Source organism: Chiloscyllium plagiosum, unplaced genomic scaffold (assembly GCF_037043375.1).
Source record: "Chiloscyllium plagiosum isolate Xiang-an unplaced genomic scaffold, Cpla_swu_hap1 HiC_scaffold_12, whole genome shotgun sequence".
Classification (NCBI taxonomy): Eukaryota; Metazoa; Chordata; class Chondrichthyes; order Orectolobiformes; family Hemiscylliidae; genus Chiloscyllium; species Chiloscyllium plagiosum.
In genome coordinates, this window is record NW_028270150.1 from 60,500,670 (window position 1) to 60,523,249 (window position 22,580).

Here is a 22,580-nt window from a genome sequence, read left to right on the forward strand (position 1 = left end):
CAGTAGGTTGTAAAGTGCCAAGTTTGAAGAGGAGATGTTGCTCCTCAGTTTTTGCTGTGATTCTTTGGAGCATTGCAGCATGCAGAGGACAGACAAATGAGAATGTGATTAGGACGCTGTGTTAAAATGACCTACCATGGGAAGGTCTGGGTCATGCTTGCACACAGACCAGAGGTGTTCTGCAAAGTGGTCACCCAGTCTGCGTTTGGCTTCTCCAATGTAGAGTAGGCCACATTGGGCACAGCCAATACTATACCTAAGATTGCAGGAGGCATATGTGAAATTCTGCTTCACCTGGAAAGACTGTTTAGACCCTTGTATGGTGAGCAGGCAGGAGATGAAGGAACAGTTGTTGAACCTTCTGCGGTTACATGGGTAGGTGCCATGGGGAGGGTGTAGTAATGTTGGTGTTGAGAAATGGATTAGAGTATCCTGGAGAGAATGATCCCAGTGAAATGGAGACATAGGAGTGAGGGGAAGATGTGTTTGGCAGTGCATTCTGCTGGAGTTGTCTGAAATGGTGGAGAACGATCCTTTGAATGTGAAGGTTGGCGAGATGAAAAATGAGAACAAGGAGTCCCAATCACACTGTTGAGAGTGATGGGAAGGGGAAGGAGCAGAAGCACGGGTAATATGCCAGATGTGGTTGAGTGCCCTGTCAACCATGTCATCTGATTTTCCCACAGCACCCTCCCATGTAACTGCACAAGGTGCAACACCTCCCCTTCACTTCTTCCTTGCTCACCATTCCTGGGCCTAAACAGTCTTTCCAGGTGAAGCAGCACTTCACCTATACCTCCACCAATCTTGTGTATAGTATTCATTGCACCCAATGTGGCCTGTTCTACATTGGAGAAACCAGACCGGGTGACCGCTTTGCATCTGGCCTGTGCACAAGCATGACACCGATCTTCCCACAGCAGGTCATTTTGACACAGCATCCTGCTCATATGCCCACTTGTCTGTCCTTGGCATGCTGCAATGTTCCAGTGAATCACAGCAAAAACTAGAGGAGCAATATCTCTTCTTCAAACTAGACATTTTACAATCTCTGGAATAAATATTGAATTAAATCCACTCAAAACGTGAACCTATTCCATTCCTCTCATTCACTCTGCTCCTTACATTCTTAGCCACCATGTTCCCCCCTCCATACTCCAGTGGGACTGTCTGTTCTTTCCAATCTGGCAGTTAGACACACCATTCTTCTGCCATTCTCACATTCCAATCACTTATTCTAAACTATTAACATCCTTTCTCCCTCCGCATTCCAGCCCCCCCCCGCTTTCCCACCACTGCATTATTATTGCCCCTCCACAATTCACTTCAGCACTGAAAAATCATCTAGACTCAAACTATTAGCTTGCTTTCTCCCCATGGATGCTGCCTGACGTGTTGTGATCTCCAGTATTGTTTTGTTTTCAGTTTTTTACTAGTTTAATTTACATAGGCTTCTATGATATATTGGTAGCATTATGATTCAAATGAAACCAGCCACGATTTAGTAAACTGACTTTCTTTAGCTCCCTACAGATCTTCTCCCATCCCCTATTTTGTCACAGTTCAAACAGTTGAAATGTAAAGTTTAAAAGGTGATATAAAAAGTTGTAGTAATACAAAGACAGGAGGTCCTTGTGAATAGGTTTCAAGCTCAAGTTGAGGTTTAGTATGGTTGATTTTGGAAATGAATCAACTAAGCCAATAAAGGGAAAACAGAGTGTAACTATTTCAGTAAACTGTCACGCTGAGTCATACATATTATCAAATATTGTTGAATAAAGCCGCACAGCAGAATAAAAAATCTTGAAAGGTGAGAGAATGAAGGAAAATAAGAAATGTTGTTTATTAAATGTACATGTTTCATTCAATGTACAGCCTGCAACATTAATATTCATACAGCTAAAACAAGTTTTTTCAAAAAGATCAGTATTCTAGAATGATCAATTGATTTTAATACAACTCATTACATTGGTTTATATCCCAAGAAAATGTTTTAAGCAACAAAATCTAACGTTTCTTAGGCTGATGTTTAATAATGAGATCATAATCCTTTTAAAATTCAGTATTTTCCCTCTGCAAAGAGCTAAAGCATCACTAGTTATTTAAAGTTCCAGGTACAGGTTTTATATAATTGCTGCCTAAACAGCAAAATGTAACCATAGCAGCAAGTAAGTGCAGTAAATTTAACAAAAAATATTAACACCCAGTAAGAATGTTACTGTTCCCTTGGTATTTGTAATGACTATTGAAGCCTAATATTGAATCAGGTAAGGCAGGAAACCATCAGATGATGTGCAGGAATTTCAACTAATGTTTTGTATACAGCTGGCAATTTTGTATATTTACATTATGCAGCCTGTGTGTCTACAATAATGAACTTTCCATGTAAATAATTTACTGTTTTCAAGCAAGCAAAGCTCTGGAAAAAAAAGGAAGCCTGCAAATTTTAGTCATGAAGCCATTCTGCAACAAATGCAATGGCCGATGGGGTTTGAAGATATATAACTGTGGATGCTTTTTAAAGCAATTAATGCAACAGTGAGTGTGTGTTCCAATGAAATACATTACACAAAATAGTTGATGTCCTGTGAAATTTTCTGTGGAGAAATTGACTGTACTTAATTGCATTGAAAAGGTGAATCTAAACTAGGTGCACTAATATCTATTACAGGTTAATGTTTTGCTAGACTGGCTACCGCTTGATCCTCTTTAATTTATCTCAACAACTTTTCTGTTCTTTGATTCTGCATTTTGCCTAATTTTTTTCTGGATGCAGCAGTGGTATTTAGCTAGCCAAAAGCCACAATTTTCTCAGTCACAAACTAATCTTATCTGACTATGCTTCTAAATATTTTGAAGAAAATTTAAAAGAACAAATTTCAAAACTTACGTTTCAGATAAAATGTGAATATTTTATAAAAGCATATATGTGTGTACTACATAAAAGCAAACAAAAACGTAATTACCTATTACAAGTTTAGGTGATTTAGCTTTTCTTTTAAATTAAAGTTGACCTAAGTTAAGGGACTGCATGAGAGTGTGAAAATGAGGCAAAAATACAGCAATATACTCCCTGAATCAATCATAAAACACCAAATTCAATATCAATAAATCTTTTTTAAAAAGTTACAAACCTTTCAATCCTGAGTCAAATAACAACGGTGACAAATAAAGATTCCAATGCAATAAATGCATATTTCACAGGTAACATAAGGAAACTAACTGTACAAGTTTTATTTTTCTTAATGCTGTATCCAAGTAGCTTATACTTTTGCATGAAAGTCTTAAAGAATCTACGGTTGTAATTAGAGTAAAACTGCTGGTCTTGCTGTCATTATTTGTGTAAAATTGTCAAACTCCTGATATGTGCACATCAGCCACTGAAATCCAAGAGCTACTGTCAGCAATATCCTTTCTTCCACTGGGCCTGCTGTTGTGTTGTTTTCATCTGCAAAAACTGCATTCATTTGATTTGTGATTTAGCATGAACATCAACTATTCTTGCTATGAAACAAAACTGAATGTTAAGTATTGTCCAGCTTTATCCTTAATCCAAGGCTCATGTCCCAATTTTTATTCTTCTTTCTCTCCAAAAAATTTAAGCGTGAATTACATATGCTGCTTTTTACTTGCAGATTTTCTGGCTATGAAAGTTCTTGTTAGCCGATTGGCTGAACAAGCGCCCTGCTGTTGATGTCATTGGTTCTGCATAGTTGACACCAAATTTGATGTAATGCTGAAATACAGTAAATCTACTCTCCAGATTCCACTAAACATTTGTGGATAGATCTTTTGAGATAACACAGAATCATAATTTTGCTGCCGACCTCAAAATGAACTTCCCAGAGTTTTCCAAAGGTTTTGAAAATGTGCAAAAAAATTAATTTCTCGCTTTCAATGAGTGCCATATTGGAATGACATCACTATATGCACCCTCTTAGTTTCACAGATGCAATTTCTTTTCCATAATGAAAAGGAAGACTCTTGATCTGTCTCGGAACCAAACCAAACAGACCTTGACAATTTGTTAAATTTGGTTTCCTGACTAAACAATTGAAAACTTAAGTGACTTGAATTAATGTTTTCTTAATAATTGAGCACTGTTGCCTTAAAGGAACATAGCTTTCTTTACCTTAGCTGAATAGGTTTTTCATTGTGATGTGCAAGTTTTGGCCTTTTTAACAAGATATAATGCAACTTAATATGACCCATGTCTCAGGATTTATTGACTACCTGACCTATTAACTATGCCCAACTCCTCAAGCAAAACTAGGAAATGCTTACAAAAATGATAAATCTGACATGTACTTTGTTAGCTGTAGTTCAAGCTTCTTCACTCATATCTACATTTACAAAAAGAATAGAAAGATGCAATGACAAGTATCACTTATGAGGAATTTGAAACTATTCTCCTTGAGGATTTGGAAGTAATTTATGTTTAAATAGGTTTACACCGATTTAAAATTAGTATCCTGCAATAATCGAGACAAAGTGAAGTTTGTTTCTCAACAAGCCAGAGACAATTTATTCACCTGTCAAGGACAACAGAAAATCTAACATTTTTCATTTGTGGTAGAAAAATCAGTATTGAAAACAGAAAATGTTTTAAATAGTCAACAAGTCAAGTAATATCTGCAGAAGAAGAAACGGTTAATGTCTGTCAGATGGAAGGTCGTCAATCTAAAAACGTCAATACTGCTTTTCTGTCTTTGCATACTTCCCTTGTCTTGCTGAGTTAATCTATCCTCCTATTTCATGCTCCCTGAAACATCTACAACTATCACTCGCATGACTTTTTCATTCAACAACAAATTAGAGATTTGGAAAGATTCCATGCTCAGGAGAGGGAAGGGAACTAATTATAGTGACAGGCTTAAAGCTATACCACTAAATGGGGAAGAAGTTGGAGTAACAATCCCCAGCAAAAACCTACCTCCCTAACCCCACTTCACCCAGAGATAAGTAGTTTCAAGGACTGTATTGCATCCAAATTAGATTAATCTAATCTAATCTAGATTACTTACAGTGTGGAAACAGACTCTTCGGCCCAACAAGTTCACACCGACCTGCTGAGACGCAACCCACCCATACCCCTACATTTACCCATTCACCTGACCTGCACAGCTTTGGACTGTGGGAGGAAACCGGAGCACCCGGAGGAAACCCACGCAGACACGGGGAGAATGTGCAAACTCCACACAGTCGCCTGAGGCGGGAACTGAACCCGGGTCTCTGGCGCTGTGAGGCAGCAGTGCTAACCGCTGTGCCACCGTGCCGCCCAAATCTTCTGGAAAAAAAAAGACAAAAGCCTAAGCCGTTTATTATAAGTCAAAGGCTCACTGTTGGTCAGTTCGTGCTTTAAAGAGTGACTACCAACTGTTTTTTGGCCACAGCTCCCCCACCCTCCCAAGAGCTCTTCTCAGGTTCCAGGCCCCCCCCTTTCAAGCAGGGAAACAACGTGAACAGATACACCAAATCTCCGAACATTCTGATATACAGTGTTATTTTAAGTTTTGTCCAGTATGAAATTAAACATCTATTAGGCCTAACGCGATCCTTGAGCTTGGTGCTTTTCTAAAAGTTTCATGATATCGGGCTCCAAATTAGGTCAGGCTTGGGAATTTCATTGGTTCAGTTATCAGGGCCCCCATAAGTCCATGGGTCAGGGTCCCTAAGGGGGCCATATGGCCCCCCGCTGAGAATAGCTGACTTAAAAAGTGTTAACTGACCTTTTCTCTCTCTCCTTTAAGAGTCTTTATTGCCATTAATGGGCCTTGAATGTAAATTAAATCAGCCAAACAGGTGATTTACTGGCAGTGGTTACGAAATGACAAAAGAAACCATGAGTCATTTGGTGAGGGGGAAGGGATCAGGAGTAGAAGCGTATTGTGTGCAAGAGCATTTCTGGGGATAAGAAATAAAGAAATAGGAAAGAAACGTTAACTGAGGACTCTTGTGGTGCAGTGGTATTGTCCCTATCTCTGAGCTGGGACACCTAGGTTCAAGTTCCATCTGTCCAGGACGTGTCACAACATGTATGAATAGGTTGATTAAAAGTATCAAAAGAGGGTTAATTGAAAGGGTAATAGATTGCATTCACTGTGAAATAAAGGGCTGTACATGGGAGATGCAAACTAAAGTTGCAATTTTTCAATTGCCTCCAAGTTGTTTCAGTAGCAGTAATGTGTATTTACTCTTCAGTTAAGAGGATTGGCAACAGCAAATCTAGCCAACGCATCCAAATAGTTTCAGCAGAAACCAACATATAGATGGTACCAGCTGTGGACATCTGAAAATTTTATTCAGCAGCACAATTATGGTAAAGAGGAGGATATCAGCGGTATAGATTTCTACCAAGCGAATCTCACTTTAAAAGAAGATGAGGGGGAGGAAACTGAAATCAGAATTCCAGGATGCAATAGTCAATCTACCTGACAATGTGGAAAATTGATCATATTTGCCCAGAACAAAAAGCATGACAAATCCAACCTGCCAATACTACTTCAGCCTACTCTTCACTATCAATGAAGTGATAGAAAGCATGAACAACACTTGTTTCTCAGTAACATTCATTCTGGGATCTACAAAGGTTATTCAGCTCCTGACTTTATTACAGCCTTAATTCAAACATGGACAAAAGAGCTGAATTTCAGAGGTCAGATGAGTGGTTGCCCTTAACATCAAGGCTATATTTGACCACGTATAGCATTAAGGAGCTTTACCAAAATCAATTAGAAGCAGAGGTTAAAAATAAAATCAGACTCTTGGAGTCATATATGATAAAAAGAAAGATGGTTGTTTTTGTTGGCGCTCAGTCATCTCAACTCCAGACATCACTTAAGGGGTTGCTCAGGGTGTGTCCTAAGCCCAACCATCTCAGCTGTTTCAATGACCTTCACTCCATCATAACATCAGAAATAGGGATGTACAATATTTGCACTATGATCACTATCATGTACAATTCCTCAGATACTGAAGCAGTCCATACCTGAATGCATCAATAACTGGACAATAACCAGCTTGAGCTAACAAGTGCCAAGTAACATTCTCGCCACACAAATATAAGGCCATGACCGTCTCCAATAACAGAGAATCTAACCATCACCCCTTGACATTCAATAGCATTATCATTATTGATTCACCCATTGACAACAGTCTGGGGTTATCATTGACCATATACTATACTGTACTGGACACATTAATAATCTGGTTACAACAGAAGCTAGGAATCCTGCAGCAACCATCTTACCTCTTGACTCTCAAAGCTATCCACCATCTACAAGGCACAAGTTAGGAGTATGATGGATTACTTTCATCTAAATATTTCCAACTTGATACAGGCAAATGTTACTGAATTAGCTGAGAAAATCTCTTGGTTGAAAAGAATGATACTACAATTATCTGACAGAAAATTGCATAGCACAAGCAGGAAGGAATGCTGCAAGTACTCTGGTATGCTATTACATATTGCTTCTGGTATTGCTTCTCATCAGAAACACAGTTTTTGCTTTTAAGTTTCTACACTATATTGAACAATATCAACCAGCTCAGAAGTAAAATACCAGTGATCAATGTATTTTTTTCTCTGATAAAAACTTCACAGGTCTCAAAGTTTGTTTGATGAACACAAGAGAAAACATAAGACTAATTATATTGGTGGACCCAGCAGCGAAGAGATGGCTGCTAAAGATGTGCTGACTTATGTTGGCGGGTGCAGTAGTGATGCAGTGGAGGTCTCTTTTTCAGGTAATTACATTAGTGTCAGACAACTTCATGACAGAGAGGTCAGAAGATACCATTGGTTTTACTGGAATAATACAATTGTCTTGCAACTGCAGACAAACAATTAAAAAATCAGATTGTTGGATAGCCTCAATGCCATAATGACCATGAGTTCCAGTCCTCAAATCTTGATACACTCAAGTCAATCGGATTTCAAAAATCAGTACTAAAACAGCACAGAAGCTTTACTGCCATAGGAAAATTGCCAAAGAAAGAGGAGGGGTAGGCCATTCACCCCTTGAAACCTCCCCTGCCATTCAATAATATTACGGCTAATCAGCCTCAGGCCTCATTTCTTCTTTCCATGCTAGAACGTCAAATCTCCAATATTTCAAAACAACTATCTATATACTCTTTAAATACTTGACATTCACTACACTTTGGGAGAAGAAAATCATGTGGAGCATTGATAGGGTAAATAGACAAGGTCGTTTCCCTGGGGTGGGGGAGTCCAGAGCTAGAGTGTATAGGTTTAGGGTAAGCGGGGAAAGATTTAAAAAGGGACTTATGGGGCAACCTTTTCATGCGGAGGGTGGTGTGTGTATGGAATAAAACTGCCAGATGAAATGGTGGAGGCTGGTACAATTCTAACATTTAAAATGCATCCAGATGGGTATATGAATAGAAGGATTGAGGGGGATATGGGCCAAATAAGTTGGCAAATAAGACTAGATTAATTTAGGATATCTGGTCAGCATGGACAGTTGAAGTGAAGAATCTCTGCGACTATCAAAAAATTGTAAAGGGATTTCAACTTTCCCAAAATTAACTGGGGTAATTACATTGTGAAAGGTTCAGTACAAGTGGAATTCTTAAAATACATCCAGGAGAGTTTTTTTTAAACCTAGTACACAGAAGGCCCGACAAGAGGGGGCACTCCTGCACTTAATTATTGGTAATGAAGCCAGGCAAGTGGTTGAATATTAGTGAGGGAACATTTTGCAGACAGTGATCATAATAATCTTGAATCTAAGAAAGTTATGAAAAAGGTCAAGGATGTGCCTACAACCCAGAGTTCTCCAATTTCAAATAACCTTCCTTCCCATCTCCGACTCCCTTCCCAGCCCCTCCACCTCCGTTCCACTAACCGGATTCATTCCTCCCATTGACCAACCCTCTACCTGTCTTCACCTATCCCCACTTCACCACCCTGCCCCCGCCACCCCCCTTATCTACAGCTCTCCCTATACTCACCCCCAGTCCTGAAGAAGGGTTACACCCGAAAAGCGAATTCTCCACCTCCTGTTGCTGCTTAGCTAGCCTCCTGCCTGTCTATGATTGAATGGCAGAATAGACTTGATGAGCCAAATTTCTTCTCCGATGTCATATGGTCTTATGGTCATCCCAGTTGCTGGAACAGTCAGAATCAGTGAGAAGCTGCTCCTCCAATTACTGGCGTTTTTATATTCATGTTCATGTTTGCTGCTGTTAACTTCATAATGAAGGAAAGGAAGCATGTGATTGGAGAAATAGCAAGGTGGTGATAACAGCAATGAGCAGGTTTGTCAAAGCTGGAATGGGGCATGAGGTCACTATGTTAAAGACTGAAGCTAGGAGCTGGCAGAAGAGGGACTGTAGAGATGGGAGCAGGGAAAGAGAGACAAAAGCAACAGCAAATGGTGGTGAAAAATGGAAAGAGAGAAGCGTCTTGAGACAACAGGGTTGATCATGATCGCATTTTGTACATCATTATGGATCAGTTTTTTTTAGAAACTTATTGCCAACTTGTGTATTATCTTGTGGCAATTTAAATACGGTGATGCTTTAAACTAAATGTTTTCCATATGGTGTGGCTATAAGTTTAATGGAACAGTAAGTATTTTGCTGAATTCTTCTAATTATGATTTAGTGCAAATCCAAATACTCCACAATTCAGCAGAAGTACAAAATAGCAATTTTATTACAAGACGGCATCATTATAATAAAGGAGTTCGTGAGAATGATAAAGACGCCCCAGAAAACCAAAATACACCTTTTCAGGCAGGAGGAATATTGACCGCTTCTGGGCAACATCTCACATTATAGGGCTGATACTAAACTAATACATTAATCATAGAAAGCTAACATACAGATACAGCAATCAAAGGCAAATGGGAAGTTGACCTTTATTATACAGGGCATGGAACTAAAAGGGAGTCTTGTTACAATTGTACTGCATGGGCAAGACCACACCAGTAATCCTATCTACCATTCTGGTCTCTTTAAAAAGGAAGAATATGCATCTGTTGGAGACAGTTCTGAGAAAGTTCATTAGGTTGCTTCCTGGGATGAAAGGCAGAGCCGGATACTTGCAATTAGTGGTTTACCTCCTGACTGCTCTGAATCACTCAATCATCAACACATTTTAAATTTCAAATTCAATGGAATATTTATCAGGATGATAGATAGACACATGCACATACTTATAAGAACTCAACACCATGCAGTGTTCTTCATTGGTGTTCCTTCCACTGGAATCTACATATGCCCTTCTACCACCAGAACACTGTGGATGCACTGATCATTGCAACAACTAAGCTAGATTGGCAAGATCAAAAATCTTTACCCAATACCTACAACCAAGGAAGTCAAGAGTAGCAATGTTATGGGAACATCATCTCCAATAACAAGCAAACCACCATCATTATTGTACTGTTGCTAAATCAGTACTATATCCTGTAAATCCTCATAATATCATTGCAAAAACACAATCAGCACAGTTGCAACACTCAAGCAGCTTATCCTAACTTCTGTGGGCAAAGAATGCATCCTTATCAGCATCAGCCATACTCAATCAACAAAGAAAATTTAATTTCAAAGAAGAACCTCTAATGATAATTAAATGCATCAAGTGTGTACTTTCTCCACATTAACCTTAAATATTTCCATGCAAATGCTTCAATTCTTAAAATGTCAACATAAAAATCACAGAGGTAATTCAAAGTAAAACAGCAAACTAACAATCAATTTATTCGGTAGGTAAAAATTAGGCAATGGACACAATCAAATTCCTAATGAAAGAACAGAAAACTGACTGTGAGAAGCTGCTCATGACACCCAATACCAATCCTGAGTGATTAGTTAAGACAATGCACTTATAATCAAATCAAACGATTGGAAACAAAAAATAAGTTAAATTCAATAAATCCAAAATAAATTTAAAATCTGATTAAATACCATGGTTCATAATCACAAATAAAAACTCTATCATTTAGCGGCCTTCATTAAAATTTTTGCAAGCTGAGCACAAAATCCAGGAGGGTCTTGTGGCACAGTGGCAGGGTCCCCCTACCTGAGCCAGATGGTCTGGGCTCAAGACCAACCTGTACCAGAGGCACATCATAACATGCCTGACTGGGGTTTGGTGGGAGGACAGACATAGATGCCAGAGCACAGAAAGTTCCGAGCAGGTTTGGGAGATGATGAGTTGGTGAAAACATAGTCTGAGTGGTGACTACATAGATCTGAAAGATTCAAAAGTAATTTAAAGTACAATTCTCACCAGTTCCCACTTCCCTAAGACTGCCACGTGTTCAAAATTTCCATCTCCAAACTTCCCATTTCACAAAAGTCCCACCATGCTCAAAATTACACACTCCAGGTCTGTGCTCCCTTCCACTTCCCAGCACTTTCCTCTCTAACTCAACTGCAGTTCTTACACTCTTTCCAAATCCTGGGGCTCCTTGCATCTCAATATGTTCTCATCTTAATATTACTGACAATGTTCAACCCACTGGGATCAACCCTCCCAATGCATCCAACGTCTTGGCCTTGCCACCCCTTTCTTTTGCAAATGCAAATCATTTTGTTATAACGCGGCAGTTGCATTCCTCTGCAACCCCACCGTGTAGAAAAATCACACTACAGAAAATCACTACACACGTTCAGGAGAAAATTCGCTTTATCCAAACACTGTCCACAATCAATCGCATTATAGCCAATTCGCGTTGACAAAACGCATATTATACCAGAACACCATGCTTGAAGCCACCAACAAGAATACCTTGGAAAGTCTAGTACATATAAAGTCTTCTAAATTTCTCAGGTAGTAAGGATAAGCCTATCTTTTACAGACCAGTAAGTTTAACTTCAGTGGTGGAACAGCTCCTCCAAACAGTTATTCAGACTAGAAATAGTCGTCACATGGAAAAGGTTAAGTTATTTACGAAGAGTCAACATGAATTTCTAGAACAGAAATCGGTTGTACTAACCTGAAGTTTTTTAAAGAGTTAACTGAAAGGGTCAACATGGGTAATACTGTTGATGTGGTGGACTTACAAAAGGCATTCAATATACACACTCCAGGTCTGTGCTCCCTTCCACTTAAATATAAATGACTTATTTCTATAAGTAAGGTATAAGAACATGAGAGAAGTTTGGCTCATGGAAGAAAAAGGAACAGTAACAATGTGGATACAAAATAGGTTGAATAGATGGTCAATGAATATTTTTCAGCCTGGAGCAGGTGACCTGCATTTTCCCCAGTATGGAAAAATCTATTAAAAATCTATATCTTGGTATGCAGATGATAATTTCAAGTTTGCAGATGATACAAAACTTGGAAACATTGTAAACTCTAAAAAGGACAATGCAAAATCGCAGAAAGACTTTGCTAAATTGGTGGATTAATTGGGCAGATGAGGTTCAAGGCAGATAGGGGAGGTGGTCAATTTTGAAAGCAAGAACATGGACAGACAATATTAAGTGGGAATGCAATACTTAAATGGGTGCAAGGGCAGAAGAACTTACGTGTATATGCATTATCACTAAAAGTGAACAAATGGAGAGTGTTGTTAATAAATCATACAGTATCCTGCCTTTACTAGTACAACACAGGGTAAAAGAAGAAGAAAGTTATGCTAATCTCAACACACCAAGTTGTAGTCCTCAGTTGGGAGTGTTGTGCACATGTTGGAAAGAATGCAGAAAAGATTTACAAAACTGGGGGCTCCTGGCTTGAGAAACTTCTGTTATGACGATAAACTGGAGAAACTGGAACAATTCTCCTTGGAAAGAAGCTAAGATGTGATTAGATAGAAGCTTTCAAACTCTTGACAGGTCTGGATGGGGTAGATGGAGAGAAATTGTCCCTGCTTATAACAGGAACAAAAAAGGGGAGGCCACAGATTTAAAGTGATTGCAGATGTGGTAAATAGTATGCAAAAAACAACTTTTACAATAACAAGTGGTTTAGGTCTGGAATGCACAGTCTGGAAGTGTAGTGGAGACAGAGTCAATGGAGGCATTCAAGGGGGTATGAGATTATTATTTGAAGAGAAGCAATAGGCAAGAGTATGGAGTAAAGGCAGGCGAATGGAAGTAAGTTATAATGTTTGTTGGATGGCTAGCGCAGACAGTATGGGCTTACTGACTTCTTTCGCACCATAACAATTCTGATGATCCTGTTATTTCCTACTTGTGTTATTGATCACATTGCTCATTATTTATTCACTATTATCAGTGCAATGAGATATTTTATTGGCTATTTTTCGTACAGACATGTGGTTACTAATTTGGCATGCCCTAATCTTCCAAAGGCACAACAAATGAGGTCTCAACCAGTTCAGACTGCCAGTGCCAGGGGTAAATTAAATTATCTGATTATACCACATTTGATTGTGTTGATTGTGTGGAACACATGGCATTAATACCAAGACTACTGATTAAACAATGAAAAACACCTTTTGCCCCAACTTTAATAAAAGTTTAAATCTTCTGTAATGCTGATAAAGGGGAGAAAAGTGTAAAATAAATTATCAAGCAGATATTTTCTCTAAAAATATAATATCAGAAAGGGGAAGAGAAATCAAAAGGAGAAAAAAGCACAGGATAAGCAAACTTGCTACAGATATATTTATTTCTGTTAACTGTTGTTTGTTTGTTTTAGTACTTGCCAGATAAGTGTAACTGTGATAAAAATATTGCTTGCTTACAATGACTGGAAAAATGGAAGCTTAATTCTTCAAATGAAAACGAACACCTCAGGAAAGCTTTGAATTCTCTGGAAATCATGAGGTTACAAGTGTGGACTCATGAACAAATGATAAACAAACCAAACTCCCCCCACTCCCAAACCATTATGAAATGACAGGGTGTAAAGATCTGTTTAATTCTTGAATTGTGAAACTGTCTAAGACTTAATTTCAAATTCTGAAACTTCCAATGCCAATGACATCATTTTACTGTATTTCATTTGGAAACAAATGTATTGCATATTTTCTATTAAATTTACAAATGCATAAATTTAAAATGTAGTATAAAATGCCTGATGAGTTTTGCAAAGCAATGCTGGATTTCACACTCTATCCTATTTAAATTAACATTGTGCCATTGTATTTTCTGTCTAAAGGGTAATTGGTCTCTATTGTATTACTGGTAGTCAGGAGCACTCTCTCAAACAGAAAATAATGCAAAGAGACATTTAAAATTCCACAGGAATGATAACTACCATTTTGGTTCAGAAATGGACAAAATATTATATATTCCATGGAACCCATGAACTTAAAAGTTGAAGAACCAATTGTCCACTACTGTATGAAGTGCCAATATTTGCATAGGAGACTGAGGGCCTCCAGTGGTAATACTTAGTACTAAATCACTAAATAGTGAATCTTCAAAATTGACATGAGTTCAATTTGTTTACACTTTCATGGACCACTATGCTGAACTTAACACTTCTTCCCTGCACGAGCAGAGTTCTAATGAGATGGCCCACAGCATACTTGACGATTGTTTTCAGTCTTGCTATGTGAAGAATCAGGAATAAAATCCTAGTTTTGTCAACCTGATGAAAGGATAAAAGGTTCCAACAAGCGACACAATTTAAATAGGTGAAAATACAGTGAATAATCCACAAGTGAAGGTAGTACAATTGTGGAAACAGATCAAAATTCAACATAACTGGTGATTACAAAAATATGTTACAATAGAATTCATTTTACTTGTATAATCACATGCCTTTCCTAGTATTCAACTGAAGAAATACCCCTATTCTGGCTGTTAGTTGGCACACTACCTGGTGTCACTCAATGTACTCTTTTGGTATTCATATGCAAGCATAATAGTCTTTAACCCCATCACCTCGAAAACAAGACCACTTAGTCTGTAGAATTTTCATTGTTTAAATGATATTAATTATCTTCATATAGTTGAAATCAAGGAGGCTAACTGAAGTATTCTGAGAAACTAGATGACAGTTCATAGTCGAGGGATGATTTTAATATTCTTTCAACAATGGGCAGTATCAGTCTGTATGGTATTCCAACCTTATAAAAAGTTCTCATTTTGGAGAAATTAATCCAGAGATATTGGAATTCATAGTAGGGTCTTTTAACCCTCTGTAATTCTCAAATTCTGCATTTGTAAAAATCATTCAAATTATTTTTAGTTAGCAGTTACTAAACATGTTTTGTAGGTTTTTTTCCTGCAGTTTTTCCAAAAAAACTTTTAGGATTCTCTGAGACATTACAAACAACCATGTCTTCCTCCAGAACAGGCAATTCACCTGTTCAACTTTAGCTGGATCTGAAAACATTGAAAAAAGAAAGATTGCTCTTTTGGGCAAAATTAGATTTCACAGCAACAATAATTAAAACATAATTAGTTTCTTAAATGTAATGCAGAGTAGTGCTTTTCACACAATTCACATTTCCTCCTGGTTCAGAGTTTTCAAACAGCAAATTTAACTTCTCACATTTCATTTTTGTAAGGTTAGATACATGTACCGAAGGCCTGGGGGAAATTTGAAGGAAAAATAAAAATGACTCCAAAATTCCTGATAAAACTCAAATGTAGTAAATTATTAGTGCTAAGATTGGGTTGGCTATGGCTTGAAAAATACATAACTGAAATAGCTACTTCAATAACGCAATTAAAACTAGAAATAAGATCTCTGAAGACATCATTTTGATTTCAAAGAAAAATAACTACTAAATGACTGTGTGCCAGAGAAAAGAAGAAATATTCAATGATTATTCAGTAGCATTCTCTATTCACTGGAAGCTCCTCCACCCTTAACCATCCTTACATTCCAGTCAGTAATAGATCAACCACCGGCAGTCGGATTAAAGAAGTCCTGTCCACCATCTGCAAGGCACTGGTCAAGATTGTGACAGAACACTGTACTCTCCATCTGCTCAATAATTGCAGCTCCAACAACTCAAAAATCTTAATATTAACCTGCTTGATCAGCACCCCATCCAACAGTTTAAAAGTTTACTCCTCTTGGAGTGCAGTGGTAGTGTCCTTACTTCTGACCCGAAGGCCTGGGTCGAAGTCCCACATGCTTCATGCGTGTCTAAGAGCACCTCTGAACAGGCTGATTGGAAAATATCTAAAATTTCACTTCATCCTATAGGCATAGGATGGAGTGTTGGAGTGTGATCATCCACAAGATGCAATGTAGCAACTTACCAAGGTTCCTTTCATAGATCTTTCAAACCCATGACTCCAACCATTTAAGAATCAGGATAGCAGAACCATAGGTTGACGAGCACCACCAAACCCTCCAAATCAAATAATTTTGAAGTAGAATTGTGTCTTCATGCCTTCATTGTCAAGGTTGAATTCAAAGAAGTTCATCTCAACCATATACTGGCAGTTCAAGACGACTGTTCCTTATTACTTTCTCAAAGGCAATAAGAGATTTATAATAAATGCTAGCCTTGGCTGTGATGTTCACATCCTGTGAAAGTTTTTTGGATAATGAGTGAATATCTATCCTGGATTTCATGAAAATTAGATTTGGAAAATGAATGCTAACAGTTTGTTTCAAATCAATTACCGGTTAATTAATTAAACCATTTATCTCAAAATGCTAAACCCAATGAGAAACTTAAGACATTATTGCCATAGAACCACAACTATCACTTTAGAGTTGAAGAGTGCTGTGTTACACTCAATATTGTGTTGTTAGAAATGCCAGCTTTCTGATCGATGTTAAACCAATAGCCCATCTGCCTACTAGGTGAACGTAAAAGCAAAAGTCCTGTGGCATTTGTTCAAAAACAGAGGACTCATTCCAGTGGCATGTAAAACACAAAAATAAATTAATTGTTCATTTATTGAGTTATGTGTCAGACCTCGCTGTGAAAAATTGGCTATTCTAATTCCCTGCATTCAATTATGAACATGATCCACTATGAAATACTGAGGTTTAAAAGTTGTCATAAGTATATTACTTAAGTGCATTAGACTTAAGAAAAAGAAAACTCCACCCTACAGTGAAAGGCAATTTGGCCCGAAAAAGAAAGGAAAAGAATACATTTGTGTAAAACTACAATGTTCTTCATCCACAATGTTAATTAAATGGATTTAAAAAGTACTTCCAGAGGAACATAAAAATATTCTTAATTCCGCTTTGAGTAATATAACTATCTATGGTTAAAGTGATTAATATATTTTGTGTCTGTTGGCTAATTAGTTAAAAATCTATCCTTAAAAGAAAAATTTAAAGAAATCTGGAAACTAACGCTAAAGTCATTACTGCTGCCTTTGTACATAGAAACTATTTATCAAACATTCTTAAAGTACACTCATTTCAATACAGCGCTTTGGAGCCAAGTATTTGAAGAGTACTAACAAGATGTATAACTGCAAGGAATATCCTATATCATAAAATACAACTCAAAATGAAAGTGCAACAAACTGGTAAACATATGCCAAAATACATTCATTAAAGAATCTAACAAATTCTCCTTAGTTAATAATACTACAACAATAACATACAAAATATTGCTTAGTATACAGACATCTGCCATTGGCTGGGTACTGCAAATGAAAGTGTCATGAGTGTTGCTAAAGTCTATGCAACTACAATTATGATAAAGGACATCACATTTGCTTTGCAACTTTCAGTAGCATATATGATGTGTGTGCATCAATATGTGGCATGTTCTTTGATACTACGTAAAAGGAGTAGTTTTATGAAATAAAATATATTAAACAACTTCCCTTTCAATCTTAAGAAAACCCATGTTAGGAAATAAGCAGAATCAAAACGTGGAATGTTTCCAAAACATGAGATAGTTGGCATGCATAATGTGCCATAAACACCCCGAAGTTGGTGGCAAGCTTTTGCAGAAGGCTCTACAAATACATCGACAACAAAGCTCGTAATATCCCCATTTTGTATAAGTATTTAGCTGCCTGTATGTGGATAAACCAAAGCAGAAACAGTCTATTGGCTCAATTCCAATTTTGAACAAAATGTAAAATATACTGCCCAACAATGATGCCTAGCATCTCTCCATAAAAGTAGTAATTTCAATTTAAGCAAAAAGTCAACTACTCGTGAATGTTAGGTGAAGCAAATGTCCTAACATGGACCACCAATAGTAAAACGTATATCTGTGCCTTTTTAGTTAGATGGTGCGTCAATTCTTTTCGTGTTTGAACCTTAAGCGCAGAAAACATAGGTCACAGGGTATGGTTAAACATTTCAGTTCAAGTTACTCTCGCTGTATTTAGCCTGAATAATCACAATTTGTTGATTGAAACATTGGTGATCAAATGAACGTCAAATTCTGTGACAATATAGAAGTATAAAAAAACTACTTTTCTATGTAGAACCATAAAGGATAGTAAATTCTGGAAGGTTGAAATCAAACTCTAGAATTCAAGAAATTGACATGCATTATGTAAAGTAAAAAGGAGAACAATGACCAAATAGCAAAATTTGTTTAGAGAAATGCTTTAAGAAAGCAAAAAAAAGTTAAATGTTGCACCCAAATTTCCTACAGGCAGAAATGAATTATTCTGCAAGAACTGCTATGAAGTTTTTTTTTAAAACTACCCTAAACATGTTTTATTTCAAAAGTGGGTCAAGCATTTTCTATTAGCTTAAAAGATTGCTGCAGTGAGGCATGTGATCAATCTCCACTTAGAAACAGAATCAAGCTGCAGGTGGACAACAAAATCTAACTGCAGTCTATTCAACCCAAAATGGTGACATAACAAGCTTGCTATATCACTAACCTGTCACTTCCAACAAGTTTTTAAATAGTCAAATCAGCAAATAACTAAAATAAAGATTCTGCTAAGTAGCTACTTTTTTTCGCTTAAACCATGCAGATAAGTGAATAAAAGAAACTTCTAAAAAGTCCCAGTTCCTGTATTCAGCTTTACTTAATAGGTTGTGTCTTTACGCTGGTCTTGTGTATATGTTGCATAAGTGTAGGACAAAAAAAAAATTCTAAACTGGAAATAATTATTGACAAGCAAAGACGGAGGGAGGGCATACATGGGGAAAAGACAGAAGAAATGATCATCCATGATGCTTTAAGCAATTAGTTGAGTTGTTTATTGAAGATGTAGAGTGTTGTTGCAAGGGCCCGTTACCTTATGCATCCCTCATAATACAAAATGACTTGGATAATTTGTCCAAAGCTTTGACAAAATGGGCATGCCAAACTTGGCATTGTCAACTTTGAACTATTTTCAACTTGTTCATATATTTGAGACTTCATGGTTAACAAAAGTGATATTAAAAACTTTTCTTTGTAATTCATAAAGTTACGGATTTCCTGGTACAAGCCTTTTTAAAAAAGCACTTACTGTAACAGTTTTTCATTTGTTACAGACCTCCATTCAAGAAACAAAGCCAAAGTCTACATTGCAATGTCTTACCATAATTTAAAATAAATTGAAAAAGATATGGTTACATAAAATTAAGAATATTACCACTTTTGTGGCAAAGGTTCCACGTGCTATTTTTCTATGAATGTTAATTATAAAGTTATTATTATAAACCCCAGTATGATTTCATGGGATTTGTTCGATTTCTTATGGTCAAATACCACACATCATGCACCACCTACAAAGACAGCAATGTCTTTAAAAAACTTTTTAAAACTGAAAACAAAACGATATAATTCCAGTTAGAAAATACCCAGTAGTTTGTAAGCAATGACCATTAGTATATTCAAAATAGATATGTTTATGGGTATAGGCATAGACAGCAAAATAATGTACATGCTAGAAATGTTGCAGAAATAAAGTCAGAATAGTTTCATATACAGGTTGACATGAAGATAGATTATTTTTTAATTCTGTAATTAAATATTGTATTTTACTAAACAAAACATTAACTTTGTCATTTTTTCACTCACTTGTTATTAATTTGGAAATTCATCAATGTTTTTCTTTTCGGTTCTACATAATATATCTAGTGAAGAATTTATATAAAATTGCTAACAAGCTATTAACGTTGGTTCTCTGTGGTTTCGAAAAAATCAAATCTTAGAAATGGACTGTGCGATAACAACGATTTATTTCCATAATATAAATAATAGGGTGCCAAGTCGGAACTGTTAAAAAAAACTGTTCGTTGCACATGAAACTGCAAATAACACAACTTTGTTTTAAAATAAAAGTCTCAACTGACTACAACAAAACAAAGCTTACCAAGCAGTTAGCAGTTCCCAGGATATATCGTTTGTAAATACCATCTAAAAACAAAACCTCCCCATCGCGTCATGAAATGAATTATTTTACAGAATCGTCAACGGTACAGATTCCAGATAAAACTACTTGCATCTTCTGCAACTGGGGCCTGGTAATGCACTTCCAGACTTTTACCAAACTGTTAACATTTTTTACACTCTAAAAGATTCGCCAGCTGACGAAAAACAGCGAATTGTTTTGCTTTGCATTAATGCAGTGAATGTCAAACGAACAAAGGAATTTAAAATTCTCACTTCGACCTGGATTATTTTTAAATGTCCCAAACACCCCCTCCCCTCCCCTACTATACCCACCCAAACCTTCATCACCTTTCCCCTGAGGACACTATTGAAAAAAACAGTGCCCAACACAGATACCAGATTATTATAGCGCTCAAAACCCCACAATTCACTGAAGCGACCATCTAAAGTCGCCAATTAATCTAAAATTTCACTTGATCATGATAGTGAAAAACGAAAAATAAGTAATTTACAAAAGTTTCCCAATTATTTGATAATTACATGCTAGATTTTTTTTAAGAAGTTGCACATACCTTACTTGCCCAAGTGCAGGGATATATTCCCAGAAATAAAACACATTTCCAAAGTAGACACTTTGAATACTGTATCCATCTTCTGTATACACAAAAGACAACCTAACATGATGACCAGACACCCAGCTTCGAGATTACAGTGATTGGTGCAGCATCTCAGCAGGCCAGCCTGCTGCCTCTTGACCAGATTGATTGGTTTAAGGTCAGTCCGAAGTCCTGTTATGTAATACACTGCTCCCCGGTTGACTCAGACCGCCGTCAATCACCCGCTCTGTCTAATCAATCACTTCTCTCCCAGGGAGGGAAAGGGGGAGGGAGAGGGTCAGCCATGATCCAGCTCCCATTGTCTCTCGAATTTGTCAATCATTCCAGCTGTGGGGGCGCCCCCACAGTCTGGAGCTGTCAGCTGTCAATCAGTGCGGCGGAGGACACTAACTGGCTGTGCCGGATGTCAATCACCGCGGGAACGATCGCTAAGTGGCTCAGCTATCTGTCAATCCGCTCGCCCGTACGTCAATCCCTCGCTGCGTGCAAACCGTTGGCCGCGAGAGCCATCAATCAAGCGCCGACACGCCGAGTTTTTCAATTCTCCGACATCAAGTTAGGTTGACGCCGCCCGTCGCCTGTTTAGTTTCTACGCATTTTATGTTTTGTATTATGTCTCTTTTAATCCCCTCCTCTCTACACACCCCCACCCCTTAAGCCCGACGGCTCTCGACGCCTCGAAGCGGCAGGTGACAGTTTATAAAATAAAATGGCCTAAAATCCATTGGCCTACACGCTGCTAGCCTAAAGAGTGAAAGGCCTCAATCATAACTCAGAACAAAGCCAAACAGGTACAAATAAAGCCCAAGTAGAGAGGTAAAAAATACTGAAAAGTTACCCCCCAACAAACACACAATTATTTCCCATTGCAAAAGTGACTCAACAGCTCCGTTATTTCTTTTGAAATAAAACCGTAGGCAGAGCGTTAAAACTATAAAATAGGAAAGGAAGATCTGAAGACAGGGTTAGTTTTAATTTATTTGCTGATGAGGCTCAGTGTGAGTGTTTATTTGCCCCCTGATGAGCGCTCGTCTTGTAATATTATTGTAAAAGTGGGTGGAAGGGGAAGATAAAGCGGTTAAGAGCAGCGCCCTATTTCTCCCCCCCCCCAAGCCTCAGAAGGTCTTGAAGGCACATCACTCAAAAAGAGTATGTCAAGACTGAAAGCGACTGCAGCCGACTCTCGAGATCAACACGGGAGGGGAGAGGAGGCGGCGGCAGTGACAGCGACCCGACTTTACACCAGCGTCTACCACCACTAAACTGGGAGCGGCGGTTTGCCCAGCCTGGCGGACCGTTGTGTTGGAACGTTGAAGGGTGCGCGAGCCTGGTTTTTAAACTTACCGTTTGTTGGGGAGCGCGAGGCGGCGAGTCAGCAACAGCGGTTACGTCATTCAACCTGTCCGCCGGTGACGTCACGCAGCCCCGACACTCGGAGCCCAAACATTGTCCTCACGTGGACCCCAGTGTAAACACACAAGCCTGGAGTATGTCCTCATGGCCGAGACTGGCTGCTTGGCGCTGCACCTTATTTTTTTGTTTCGCATTTTGGCGGATCAGTTTCCTGCTGTAAAGTTTTTGGTTTTGCTGAGCATTGGACGCTTTTGGGGGGTCGGTGGTGTAGGAAAGGATTTCAGAAAATATTGTGAGGAAATGATTCCTACCATGTATCATTTCACCAGGTGATTGTAAGGTGACCTGTGAAACGACATGACCTTCCACCTGGAACCAGTGGCTAGAGCCATTTCTACAAACCCCTTCCCCACCTTCGGTTCTCGGT

The 22,580-nt window shown here is 38.1% G+C and overlaps 1 protein-coding gene across 11 annotated transcripts in view; it reads right to left on the reverse strand.

The window, feature by feature from the left end:
* LOC122555094 (zinc finger and BTB domain-containing protein 20-like) overlaps positions 1–22,187 on the reverse strand; it is a 339,090-nt gene extending 316,903 nt beyond the window's left edge. For 9 of the 11 annotated variants that reach the window (XR_006313160.2, XR_006313163.2, XR_006313162.2 and 6 more), the window contains exon 1: positions 20,756–21,916. The gene's annotated coding sequence lies outside the window, so the exon portion shown is untranslated. Of the gene's footprint in view, positions 1–20,755; positions 21,917–22,144 lie in introns of those variants that run through there. The other 2 variants (XM_087992869.1, XM_087992863.1) reach the window with 2 other exon arrangements.
* Positions 22,188–22,580: the final 393 nt, after the last annotated feature.